Consider the following 12,567-nt stretch of genomic DNA (forward strand, 5'->3'; position numbering starts at 1 on the left):
TTACTAATATATACTGTTGTTGCCTAGAAAAAGTATTTAAAATTTAGCTGGAATTTTTATGATTAATCTTTTTAAAGGCTCATGTGTGGGAGAATTATCTCTGTTGCAAAGCTTTAGAATGATTTTTAAAAATTCACAAAATGTCAATTTTTCTCAGCATTTATTTAAAAATATTTGTATTTTGTGTAATTAATGTCACATCTTGTCTAAAAGCTTTTTCATATCTAGATAAGTAGAGGTTAAGTTTTATGATATGTTTATGTGTGATATGAAAATTCAGTAAACATTTCTTGGGTTATGAGAATAATAATGAAACACTTATAATTATAGTAGAGGCCCGGTGCATAAAAATTCATGCACTGGAGGGGGGGCCCTCAGCCCGGCCTGCCACCTCTCACAGTCTGGGAGCCCTCAGGGGCGGGAGACGACCTGGCAATCAGGGGAAGGCAACGCCCCATCACACCTCTGCTGCTGCCACTGCCGGCAGCGCAAGCCTCGGCTGGCCCTGGTTACCTGAGCCTCAGGTGGCCCTGGGCGGCTGGGCAGCTGCCATCCGAGGCTTGCCTGCACCTCGGGCCGGCCCTGGACAGCTGGGGGACTGAGGGGACTGGGGGACTCCGGAGGCAGGCACGTGGAGTGGCCGGGCCCACCTGCTCCCACCTCAGCACCTGCATTAGCCCCACAGAGGTAATCTCGTCGCTATACTCTCTCCAGTCCAGGACCCCTCGGGGAATGTCTGACTGCTGGTTTGTGCCCACACTTTTAACAGATGACAGTTCCATTGTTGTTTCTTTCTTTTCATGCTTAAACCCATTGGAATTAGTAGGTATTCAAAATGTGTATACATTTTGGGGGGACACCCTGTATATCTCTAGTCAGCAGTGAAAGGAACCAATGCGGATTTGGAACCCCCAGACAGAGAACCTCGCTCACTCCCTGCATGTCTCCCCACTCCACTTTTCACCTTCATGGGCAGCAGGAGAATCAATGTTTTCTCTCATTAACTCGGAAAAGCACATCCTGTCACCTGCTGCCCGGCAGGAGTGTGCTAGGCCCCAAGCGAGAGAGGCTCAGTCAGGGCAGCCTTTGCTCATGGGTGCCGGCACCCAAAGTGCACATTCCTCCTCTGCAGTCTCCATGACTATCCCACCGTTTCACTGAGAGGATGGAACTCCTCGCCTCCTTTGGGTTCCCGACCTTGAACGCTGACCGAAGGCACCTCAGTGAGGGCTGCCTGCACCCACCAGGTGTGTCTGTCCATACCTGCTCTCGTCTCAGCACCTGCATTAGCCCCACGGAGGTGATCTCGTTGCTGCACTGGCCTCCGCGGGAACAGGGCATCACCACTCCACCCTCTCACTGTCCTCTCACAGGCACCCACCCTTAGCACCCAGAACACCCAGACACTCTCCAAAGGATGTGAGTGTGCCGGACGGGACATTCGCATGTCCTGTGGGGGATGTAGGCATGCTGGGGTTGATGGAAGTGTGGCGGAGGGGCCGGGGGGCAGAACTTGCTTGCGCCATGGTCGGGGACTGTTGCAGGTACACGTGGGTGACAGCGTGCTGGGGGATGTTCGCATGCCAGGGGGCGAGGAGAGGATGTGCGCACCAGAGGCCTGCGGCTTCGCAGATCCGCAGACCCCCATGTCACGGCCAGGAGGACGTCAATCTGGCCCGCCACAGTGGATGTCCCTGAGATCGTGCACCTTCTGGGCCAGGAGGCACTGCTCGGTGCTGATGGCCTGCAGGCATTATTTCAGCTCGGCCAGCAGGCTCCACTTGGCGTGCTCACGGCTGCCACCACCGCCATGTGGGGAGTACAGGCCACCCTCTGGTGGTCCGCCTCCCCCGCCCAGAGGCTCTCGGCATGCACTGCCCACTCTCCGTCCGGTGGCTTGGCTTCCTCAGTCGCTGGGGCGACCGAAGAAGCCAAGCCTCCCACCTGCTCTGGCTGGCTCTGTGGCTCCAGTCGGCGCTGCCATCTTTGTCACGTCAATTTGCATATTCCCTCCTTATTGGCTGTGGGCGCCGCCATCTTTATCGCGAAGTGACTGTCAATTTGCATATTACTCTTTTATTATATAGGATTTTCCATCAAGAAAGAATTGAGAAATATTTTATAGATAAATGTATAGAGACTGAAAAATTATTAGATTTCTTTTGGGGGAAAAAATACAGCCTTGACCAGGTGGCTCAGTTGGTTGGAACATCATCTCACACACCAAAAGGTTTTGGGTTCAATTCCCTGTCAGGGCACATACCTAGGTTTCAGGTTTGTTCCTGGGTTGGGTTGTGTATGGGAGGCAATTGATCAATGTTTCTCTCTCTCATTGATGTTTTTCTGTCTGTCTGTCTGTCTCGCTTTTCCTTCTTTCCTTTCTCTCTAAAAATCAATAAAAATATATCCTTGGATGAGGCTTAAAAAATACAAACAAAAAGAAAACAATATGATATACAAGGTGTCCCAAAAAAATGTATACACACTTTAAAAGCTGGTACCTCAATTTTAAAAACGAAATGCATTTTAATAAACACTGCCTTTATATTTATTCAAAGTGTGTATGTACAGTTTTTTGGGACACTATATTTTGTTATAAATAAGCAAACAAACAAAATATATATGTATATATATATATACAAGTAAGTATTGTCATTCAAAATAACTGCTTAGGGAAGTTGTTCATTGTGGTTATCCTATATAATAAAGAGCTAATATGCAAATGGTCCTCATGCCCTCACGCCCTCATGCCCTCACGGCTCAGACACTCAATACTGGGGAGAGAGGAATGGGGACCAGCCAGGCTGTGGTCCAGGAGAGGGACATGCCACCTGCTCCGCAGTCCCAGGTGCCAGTGGCTGGGGCTATGGCCCAGGAGAGGGACAAGCCACCCGCCCCGCTGTCCTGGGCGCCAGCAGCTGTGCCTGCATCTGTGGCCTGGGAGAGGGACAAGCCGAACGCCCTGCGGTCCCGGGCGCCAGCGACTACGCCTGCGGCCCATAAGAGGGACAATCTGCATGCCCCATGGTCCCCGCGGTCCCGGGCGCCAGTGGCTGTGCCTGCGGCACGGGAGAGGGACAAGCCTCCCGCTCCGCGGTCCCGAGCGCCTGTGGCCTGGGAGAGGGACGAGCCGCTCGCCCCACTGTCCCAGGTACCTGTGGCTGTGGCCCAGGTGAAGCCACCTGCCCACAGTCCTCTGTGGCTGCAGCCAGCCCAGGCAAAGCCGGCCTGGGTCTCAGGTGCCAGCGACCTGCTGGAGGAGGGAATCCTGGGTCCCGGGTGCAGGGCAAGGCAGAGGCAGTTAGGGGCAATCAGGCCAGCAGGGGAGTGGTTAGGGGCGATCAGGCAGGCAGGCGAGCAGTTAGGAACCAGCGGTCCCAGATTGTGAGAGGCAGTCGGACATCCCCTGAGGGGGTCCCAGATTGGAGAGGGTGCAGGCCAGGCTGAGGGAACACCCCCTGCCCCCCGTGCATGAATTTTGTGCACCAGGCCTCTAGTTGAATAGAACTGTGTGTTTCATTGATGAAATAATTTTCATCCTAAAATTTATTAAAGATAACATATATGATGCAAAGCCTGGTGGACTTCCTCTTCCTTGTGTCCTCAGGAATCTTTCCTTCCACATCACAGTATAGGCCACAGTGTTTAGCTCATTTTACTTGTGGCCACAGTGGTTCTTCACACCATGCTCCATGTGTGGCATATGGGAGTTAGATCACGGCCTTCCCACCAGAAGCATGCCACTCTCTGCTGCTCTTCTTCACTATCTCTGTCACATGCTATAGATCCAGGAACTTCTTCAGATTTGGCTCTTTGCAAAGACACATTCTATTCTAAGTGGATTTGTTCTTTTTATTCATTCCTCCACTTATTTCCATATTCAGTACAAATTTATTGTGGCTTGTCATGTGGATAACACTAGCTTTGAGATTACAGGCAATAATATGGAGATGAACTTAGCATAATGTACTTATTCCAGGGACATTTACTTTAATAATTTCACCTTTGGAATTTCTTTTTTATAATTGCCTTCAGAATGAATTTTTAAGTTACATGTGTGCCCTCATATTTATAGTCTTACTAGAGGCCTGGTGTACGAAATTCATGCACTGGGGGGTGGGGGTGTCCCTCAGCCAAGCCTGCACCCTCTCCAATCTGGGACCCCTCGGAGGATGTTTGGCTGCCAGTTTAGGCCCGATCCCTCAGGACATTCCTCTCACAATCTGGGACTGCTGGCTCCTGACCATTCGCCTGCTTGGCTGCCTGATTGCCCCTAACCACTTCTGCCTGCCAGCCTGATCACCCCCTAACCACTCCCCTGCCTGCCTGATTGACACCTAACTGCTCCCCTGCCGGCATGATTGGCACCTAACTGCTCCCCTGCTGGCCCGATCACCCCCAACTGCCCTCTCCTGCAGGCCTGGTCGCCCCCAACTGCCCTCCCCTGCCGGCTATCTTGTGACAATGTGGGGGCGGCCGTCTTGTGGTGGCTATCTTGTTATGCGAGGGCATGAGAGTCAATTTGCATATTAACTCTTTATTATGTAGGATCTTAAGGGGAGTCAGAGAAAACAAGCCTTTCTTTAGTGTCTCCCAAGGGAAACGAGTGAGAGAACACAGCATATCACTAGGTCCTGGGTAAACCCAGTGCTGGGGCATGCTGGTTTTCCTTGTCATGGTCCTGACCTTGCTCCCATGCTTGTCCTCCAGTGTTTAGAAATCATCCAGTTCCCTAATTTTCATTCAGGGGAGAAGGCCGCTTACCTTGTTGTGGTATCAGGATCTCAGGGGAGTTGTCATTCTGCAGGATGGTGAGGGGAGATCTCCATGGACCTTGCTATTTGATGTTCATCTCTTGTGCTTAGAACCTGAATGTCATGGAGTCTTAGGGTCTCTCAAGGCTTTTCTGACCCTGGCTGTCATAGAGGTTTTTGTGAGCTGTTCTGTTTCCTCCATGGAAAATACCTGCTTGGAGGGAGCTCAGTCTGACTCCAAGGTAGCATCTGGTTCTCAGGGGATAATTAGGTGGGTGAGTCTCCATTCAGATTACTGTGACTCTGAGGGCAGAACAGGCTCTGCGGGAAGATTTGTTTTGGGGATTTTGGTCTCAAATACTTCACTCAGCTGTTTACCAGTGGGTTTTATTAGGGGGAGTGGAAGGGGGAGAGGTCTCTGCTGATGGTCACAGGTATCTGTGCAATTCCAAGCATAGGAGAGCAGAGATCTGAGCCCTGAGCCTGTTTAGGACCCTGTAGCTACTCCCCTGCTGGTAGATTAGGATGTGGGTTTCACACCTAGAGGGGGCAGGATGCTGGGCGCTAAGTGAACAGGATCTTCCACTGAAGCCAGATGCTTGTGCTCTGCAGTGACTTTGATGCTTTTGGCTGAACCCATCTCAATCAGGAGGAATAGGGTGGGGCAGGACCCGCCCAGCCTCTTGAGGAGAGGATGCTGGGTCTTAATTTCATCTTTGAGTGCATGGCAGCTCTTTCAGTTTGTTAACTGATGATGTGTTTTTAAAGATATATATTTATTGATTTCAGAGAGGAAGGGAAAGAGAGACAAACAGAGAGAAACTTTGATCGGTTGCCTTCTGTACATGCCCAATCCTAGGTATGTACCCTGACTGGGAATCAAACTTGCAATCTTTAGGTGCACGGGATGACACTCCAACCAACAGAACCACCTGACCATGGTGTTTGATGGTATTTTATTTAACCATTCTCCCATTAAAGGACATTGATGTTTGAGCCACTTTTTTTTTTTTCAAATCTTATTACTGAGCATCTTTGTGTAAGAGATATATAATTTATGTTTATTAATTAATCAATTAAAGCATGGATTATGTGTGTGCATATATGTGTATGGTGAACCAAATTCTGCCTTTGTGAATTTGATGTTTTTCTAGGTGCCTTTACATTGTACTAAATTTTTTGAACACTTTCTTTTAGTAAGAACAATTAAACTCTATTCTTAGTAAATTTCCATTATATAATACAGTATTATCCTATGTAATAAAAGCCTAATATGCTAAGTGTCCAACTGTTCGACCAGTTGCTATGACATGCACTCACCACCAGGTGGCAGACGCTCTGACCATTATTAGGTTAGCTTGCTGCTGGGGTCCGACCTATCAAGACTGGGTGAGATGGGCTAGACACGCCCTGGAGCCCTCCTGGGGTCTTTCCCGGCCCCTACCGTGCACTGGTGTTGTCCCTCGGCCTAGCCTGCACCCTCTCACAATCCGGGACCCCTCGGGGGATGTCGGAGAGCCAGTTTTGGCCTGATCTCCGCAGGCCAGGCTGAGGGACCCCACCGCTGCATGAATCCGAGCACTGAGCTTCTAGTCAACTATGATCATTGTGTTTTACAATAGATCCTTGGACCTAATTCATCTTAGAGCTATACCCTTCTAACAACCTCTCCCTATTTCTCGTACATCCCAGCCCACTTTTCTACTGTTTCTGAGTTTGCTTTTTTTTAAAAGCCATATAAGTGCTAACATGAAGTATTTGTCTTTCTGTCTGGTTTATTACACTTAGCATAATGCCATCCATATTACTGCAAATGGCAGGATTTCTTTCTCATGGCTGAATAATATTCCATTGTGTGTGTGTATGTCACATCATCTTTATTCATTCATCCATTGACAGACACTTAGGTTGTTTCTATATTTTGGTTATGGTGAATGATGCTGCAGTAAACATGGAATGCAGATATCTCTTTGATATCCTATTTTCATTTTCTTTGGATGTATAGCCAGGACTGAGATTGCTGGGTCATATGGCAGTTCAATTTTTTATTTACTGAGAAACCTCCACACTATTTTCCAGTATGGCTTTACCAGCTTACATTCCCATAAATAGTGCACAAGGGTTTCCTTTCTGAATATCCTCGCCAACACTCACAATCTCTTATCTTTTTGAGGAAAGCTATTTTGACAGGTATGAAGTGATATTTCATTGTGGTTTTGATTTGCATTTCCCTAATGATTAGGTAGCGATATTGAGCACCTTTTCATGTACCTGTTGGCCATTTATATGTCTTTGGAAAATTTCTTTTCAGTTCTTCTGCCCATTTTTTAACCAGATTGGTTATTTATTTATTTATTTTGCTATTGAGTTGGCTGAATTCTTTATATATCTTGGATATTAATCTCTTAACAGATATATGATTTGTAAATATTTTCTCCCATTCAGTAGATTGTCTTTTCACTTTGTTGTCTTCTTTGCTGTGTAGAAGCTTTTTAGTTTGATGTAGACCCACTTGTTTATTTTTGCTTTTGTTTCCTTTGCTTATTGTGTTAAATCCAGAAAATCATTGCCAAAATCATGTCAAGGAGCTTACCTGTTTCTTCTAGGAGTTTTACAATCTCAGTTCTACTTTCAACTTTTTAATCCATTTTGTGTATATAAGATAGGGGATCCCATTCATTCTTTGCTGTCCGTTTTTTCCCCAACACCTTTCATTGAAGAGATTGTCTTTTCCCCATTGTATATTCTTAGGGAATCAGTTTCTTAAGTTTTTCCAAAATATAAGCCTATCAGAAAATTTAGTTAGTCATTCTATAATTACCTAGAATGAAATTGAATTGTTGTCACAGTTAGTTTTTTGGGAGGAGGACAGAGGCCCTGAGTTTTGAAAATATAGGGTGAAGACATCTTGTAAATTTTTTTTCTAACCATTTTGAAGCATAAAGTAGTACGCATAGGCCTTTAGGCAAAAATACTAATACTTAACCAGTCATATCTCAGGAACTTCCTTATTTAAGTAACTTAAATAGTTTTTAAAATGTGACAGGATCCATGAAATTCAGTATAAAAATAAACTTAGAATGAGTAATTCTTGAAAGAGGGCAGACACCGTACTTGTAGCTTCATAGGTAGTTGGTTTTCTTTCAGTTTGATGGCCGTAAGTAAACAAGTCTTCATCTCCTAGTCATCATGCTTATAGCACCTCCTACTGTGTAGAACCTAGGGCCTCCAGAACACCAAATAACTGTCAGTTTTGACTTTAAGTGTTTCATGTTTCTATGAATTGACTGTATCACATGACAAATTTCAGTTGTTATGAAAAGGAGAGGACAAGTTTAGGAGTATTGATGAAAGTTTTATGTGTAGAGCTTTGTTGCAACAATTATTTGGCAATTTAAATACATCCAGATCCAGTTTTTTACCCTGGAATTAGACTTCTATAGCACACACTGCTGATGGATATGGAGTAGCCCTCCACTAAGGCAATAATATCAGTCAGGTTTTTATTTTTACAGCAAAACATTTTTTAATTTAAACATCTGATTTTGGAGCACATGAATTTTTGCTTCACAGATATTTGCTGCTGAGTTCAGATTATAATTTTTGGCCAAATATCTGTTGCAAGCCTCAGATGATTGCTGGTTGAAAGATTGTTAACCAGTTGTTCTCGAGTTTTCTTCATAGATCACTTATGTAGCTCACCTTCATAAAACCATGAAAATGTACTCTGAGCTTTCATCAAGTGTCTGTGTAAGAAATATCTATACCTCTACTTCTTTTGGAAGATGATGAAAGAAGAATGGGACAATGGGGATGGAGGTAACTGTTCCTGAAAGGCAGTATATTATATGGAAAGAATGCGGGCTGTGGTACTGGAAAGTTAGTAACTTTGGTGGGGGATGTGGAAGTCCTCTTTTGGTTGTTTATATGTTGTTATGTTTTTAAAGATATTTAATGGGTTCATATATACCTGGCACTGTATGTGGTCTGAAGATACAAAAGTGAATAGGACTTATTCTCTGCTCTTAAAAGAGAGATTCACTATTTAATAGGAAGACAGCAGTGTGACCCTATTGTTAGTACATGTTTCCAAATTTTTGCTTTGTGCCAAGTTTTAGTTTTAGTTTTCTTAAGTTAGACCTCTCCCCTCCTAGTCCTATTTCTATTTTTTTTAAAATGTTGTCAGAGAGTTGAGAGAGAATGGAGATATAGAATAATTGATCTAGGCCATTAACTAACAACTTTATGTTTAGAACCTGGATATATTTCTTTACTCTGATCTGTTGTCCTATACTACATTAATGTTTCAGAATTATATAGAATATACTTGATTCAAGGAGTTAATGTCTTAAATCCAGATAGATTTGTTTTCTTTTATTATTATTATTTTTAAAATATTTACTTATTGTCTAAAGTTTTACATATGTCTCCTTTTCCCCCGCTTGACACACACTCCCTCCCCAGCCATTCCCACCCCAGGCAAGCCCCCTCTGCCCCAGTGTCTATGTCCATTGGTTATGCTAATATGCATGCATACAAGTCCTTTGGTTGCTCTCTAACTCCCCCCTCACCTGCCATTTGTTTGCCACTGGATCTATTCTTGTTCATCAAATTATGTTGATCATTATATCCCACATATGAATTAGATCATATGATATTTATCTTTCTCCAACTGGCTTATTTCACTTAGCAAAATGCTCTCCACTTCCATGCTTGCTGTTGCAAATGGTAAAAGTTCCTTCTTTTTTATAGTGGGGTAGTATTCCATTGTGTACATATACCACAGTTTTTTAATCGACTCATCTGTTGATGGGCACTTAGGTAGTTTCCAAATCTTAGCTATTGTAAATTGTGCTGCTGTGAATATAGGGATGCATATATTCTTTCTGATTGGCATTTCTGGTTTCTTGGGATATATTCCTAGAAGTGGGATTAGTGGGTCAGATGGGAGTTCCATTTTTAACTCTGAGCAAACTCCATTCTGTCTTCCACAGTGGCTGCACCAGTCTGCATTCCCACCAGCAGTGCAAGAGGGTTCCTTTTTCTCCACATCATCTCCAGCACTTGTCATTTGTTGATTTGTTGATGATAGCCATTCTGACAGGTGTGAGATGGTATCTCGTTGTTTTGATTTGCATCTCTTGGATGATTAGTGACTTTGAGCATGTTTGCATATATTTCTTGTCCTTCTGTATGTCCTCTTTTGAAAAATGTCTCCTTAGGTCCTTTGCCCATATTATGATTGGATTGTTTATCTTCCTTTTGTTAAGTTGTATGAGTGCTCTATAAATTTTGGAGATTAAACCCTTGTCTGAAATATCATTGGTAAATATGTTCTCCCATGCAGTGGGCTTTCTTGTTGGTTTGTTGTGCAGCAGCTTTTTATTTTGATGTAGTCCCATTTGTTTATTTTCTTCTTAGTCTCCATTGTCTTAGGAGCTGTGTCTGTAAAGATATTGCTATGACATATCTGTGGTATGTTGCTGCCTATGGAGTCTTGTAGGATTTTTATGATTTCCCATCTTACATTTAAGTCCTTTAGCCATTTTGAGTTTGTTTTTGTGTATGGTGTAAGTTGATGATCTAGTTTCATTTTTTGCATGTATCTGTTCAAATTTCCCAGCACTATTTATTGAAGAGACTGTCTTTACTCCATTGTATGCTCTTGCCTCCTTTGTCAAATATTAATTGAGCATAATGGCTTGGGTCGATTTCTGGGTTCTCTGTTCTGTTCCATTGGTCTACTATTATATGTTTGTTCTATTGCCAGTACCAGGCAGTTTTGAGAACCGTAGCTTGGTAATATAGCTTGATATTTGCTATTGTGATCCCTCCAACTTCGTTCTTCTTTCTCAGGATTGCTGTGGCTATTCGGGGTCTTTTTTTATTCCATATGAATTTTTGAAGAGTTTGTTCTAGGTCTGTGAAATATGCCGTTGTTATTTTAATGGAGAGTGCATAGAATCTATAAATTGCTTTGGTTAGTATGGACATTTTAATGATGTTGATTCTAGTAATCCATGAACATGGTATGTTCTTCCATTTGTTTATGTCTTCCTCTATCTCTTTTTACAGTGTCCTGTAGTTTTCCGAGTACAGGTCTTTTACCTCCTTAGTTAAGTTTATTCCTAGGTGTCTTAATTTTTTTGTGTGCAATGGTAATTGGGATTGTTTATTTTGTTTCTCTTTCTGTGAGTTCATTATTGGTGCGTAAAAAGGCCATAGATTTCCTGGTGTTAATTTTGTATCCTGCTACATTGGCAAATTCATTTATTAGGTCTAGTAGTTTTTTGATGGAGTCTTTGGGGTTTTCAATGTATATACGAATAAGAACAGTTTTACTTCTTCTTTTCCAATTTGGATGCCTTTTATTTATTATTCTTGTCTGATCACTATGGCTAACACTTCCAGTACTATGTCGAACAGGAGTGGTGAAAGTGGGCATCCCTGTGTTATTCCTGTTCTCAGGGGAAATAAGTTTAGTTTTTGCCCATTGAGTATGATGTTGGCTGTAGGTTTGTCATATAAGGCTTTTATTATGTTGAGGTATGGTTCCTTTATTGCCACTTTGTGGAGAGTTTTTATCAAGAAAAAATGTTGGATTTTGTCAAATGGTTTTTCTGCATCGATTGATATGATTATGTGATTTTAAAAAAATAAGTCTTTATTGTTCAGATTATTACAGCTGTTCCTCTTTTTTTCTCCCCATAGCTCCCCTTCACCCAGTTACCACCTGACCCCATGCCCTTAACCCCCCATTGTCCTCATCCATAGGTGTTTGATTTTTGTCTAGTCTCTCCCCACACCCCCCCACACTCCCTTCCCCCTGAGAATTGTCAGTCCACTTCCTTTCTATGCCCCTGATTTTATTATATTCACCAGTTTATTCTGTTCATCATATTTTTTTCACTCGATTTTTAGATTCACTTGTTGATAGATATGTATTTATTGTCACTTTGTTGTTCATAATTTTTATCTTTACCTTTTTCTCATCTTCTTCTTCTTAAAGAATACTCTTCAGCATTTCATATAATACTGGTTTGGTGGTGATGAACTCCTTTAGCTTGTTCTTATCTGTGAAGCTCTTTAACTGACCTTCAATTCTAAATGATAACTTTGCTGGGTAGAGTAATCTTGGTTGTAGGTTCTTGCTATTCATCACTTTGAATATTTCTTCCCACCCCCGTCTGGCCTGCATAGTTTCTGTTGAGAAATCAGCTGACAGTCTTATGGGTACTCCTTCTAGGTAAGTAACTGTTTTTCTCTTGCTGCTTTTAATATTCTCTCTTTGTCTTTTGCTCTTGGCATTTTAATTATGATGTGTCTTGGTGTGGTCCTCTTTCGATTCCTTTTGTTTGGGGTTCTCTGCACTTCCTAGACTTGTAATTTCTTTCACCAGGTTGGGGAAGTTTTCTGTCATTATTTCTTCAAATAGGTTTTCAATATCTTGCTCTCTCTCTTCTTCTGGCACCCCTATAATTTGGATGTTGGTACGCTTGAAGTTGTCCCAGAGGCTCCTTACACTATCTTCATATTTTTGGATTCTTTTTTCTTTTCTGGTTGGGTGTTTTTTGCTTCTTTGTATTTCAAATCTTTGACTTGATTCTTGGGATTCTCTAGTCTGCTGTTGGATCTCTGTATATTATTCTTTATTTCAGTCAGTGTATGCTTAATTTCTAATTGGTTCTTTTTCATACCCTCGAGGATCTCACTAAATTTCTCGGCGGTTTCTAGAAGATTCTTGAGTAACCTTATAACCGTGGTTTTGAACTCTATATCCTGTAATTTGCTTTCCTCCATTTCTCTCATTTGT

The 12,567-nt window shown here is 42.9% G+C and overlaps 1 protein-coding gene and 1 pseudogene across 1 annotated transcript in view; one reads left to right on the forward strand and one right to left on the reverse strand.

Annotated features, from left to right (window-relative positions):
- The window catches only part of NUBPL (NUBP iron-sulfur cluster assembly factor, mitochondrial), a 292,427-nt gene that overhangs the window by 176,459 nt on the left and 103,401 nt on the right, over window positions 1-12,567 (forward strand). The gene's annotated exons all lie outside the window — the stretch shown is intronic.
- LOC129148927 (cell division cycle-associated protein 3-like) lies at window positions 4,628-5,282 on the reverse strand (annotated as a pseudogene).

The sequence above is a fragment of the Eptesicus fuscus genome, chromosome 5 (genome assembly GCF_027574615.1).
Source record: "Eptesicus fuscus isolate TK198812 chromosome 5, DD_ASM_mEF_20220401, whole genome shotgun sequence".
Lineage (NCBI taxonomy): Eukaryota > Metazoa > Chordata > Mammalia > Chiroptera > Vespertilionidae > Eptesicus > Eptesicus fuscus.